Here is a 1,628-nt window from a genome sequence, read left to right as displayed (position 1 = left end):
GGTGATCCACCCACCTTGACCTCCCAAAGTACTAGGATTACAAGTGTGAGCCACCGCGCCCAGCCAAGAACTCTTTTTATTTATTTATTTATTTTTGAAACTGAGTCCCTCCCTGTCAAGCAGGCTGGAGTGCAGTGGTGCAACCTTCACTCACTGCAACCTCTGCCTCCTGGGTTCAAGCGATTCTTGTGCCTCAGCCTCCCAAATTTATAGACACCTGCCACCATGTCTGGCAAATTTTTGTATTTTTAGTTGAGACGGGGTTTCACCATTTTGGCAAGGCTGGTTTTGATCTCCTGACCTTAAGTGTTCTGCCCACCTCGGCCTGCCAAAGTGCTAGGATTACAGGCATGAGCCACTATGCCCGGCTGAGAAAATGGAACTCTTATTTACTGTCGGTGGGAATGTAAATTAATACAGCCAATATGGAAAACAGAATAGAGATTTTTCAAAAAACTAAAAACAGGCTAGGCGTGGTGGCTCACACCTATAATCCTAGCACTTTGGGAGGCCAAGGTGAGTGGATCACTTGAGGCCAGGAGTTTGAGACCAGCCTGGGCAACATGGCAAAACCTCATCTGAACAAAAAATACAAAAGTTAGCTGCGCGTGGTGGCACACATCTATAGTCCCAGCTACTTGGGAGGCTGAGGCAGGAAGATCGCTTGAGCCTGGGAAGCAAAGGCTGCAGTGAGCAGAGATGATGCCATTGCACTCCAGCCTGGGCAAAAGAGTGAGACTTTGTCTAAAAATTTTTTTAAAAATCTAAAAATAGAACTACCATTTGAGGCCAGTCACAGTGGCTCACACCTGTAATCCTAGCTCATCAAAAGGCCCAGGTAGGTGGATCACTTAAGGCCAGTTTGAGCCCAGCCTGGCCAACGTGGCAAAACCCCATCTCTACTAAAAATACAAAAAAAAAAAAAAAAAAAAAAAAAAAAAAAAAGCCAGACACCATGTCTGTAATCCCAGCTACCTGGGAGGCTGAGGCATGATAATAATTTAAACTAAGGAGGTGGAGGTTGCCATTGAGCTGAGATTGTGCCACTGCACTCCAGCCTGGGTAATAGAGTGATACTCTGTCTCAAAAAAAAAAGAACTACCATTCAATTTAGCAATTCCACTATTGAGTATCTATCCAAAGGAAAATAAATCTATATATCAAAAAGATACCCACAATCATATGTTTGTCACAGCACTATTCACAGTGGCAAAGATATGGGATCAACATGTGTCCATCCACAGATGATTGGATAAAGAAAATGTGGTGTATGTATACACAATGGAATGCTATTTAGCCACAAAAAGAATAAAATCATGTCATTTGCAGCAACATGAATGGAACTGAAAGTCATTATCTTACACGACACAAGCCAGGCACAGAAAGACATTCGTCACATGTTCTCACTCATAAGTGGGTCCTAAAAAATGTAACATGGGCCGGGCGCGGTGGCTCAAGCCTGTAATCCCAGCACTTTGGGAGGCGAGGCGGGTGGATCACGAGGTCAAGAGATCGAGACCATCCTGGTCAACATGGTGAAACCCTGTCTCTACTAAAAATACAAAAAATTAGCTGGGCATGGTGGTGCGTGCCTGTAATCCCAGCTACTCAGGAGGCTGAGGCAGGAG

This window comes from Cebus imitator, unplaced genomic scaffold, assembly GCF_001604975.1.
Source record: "Cebus imitator isolate Cc_AM_T3 unplaced genomic scaffold, Cebus_imitator-1.0 Scaffold783, whole genome shotgun sequence".
Classification (NCBI taxonomy): Eukaryota; Metazoa; Chordata; class Mammalia; order Primates; family Cebidae; genus Cebus; species Cebus imitator.
Note: the sequence above shows the minus strand (reverse complement) of the source record.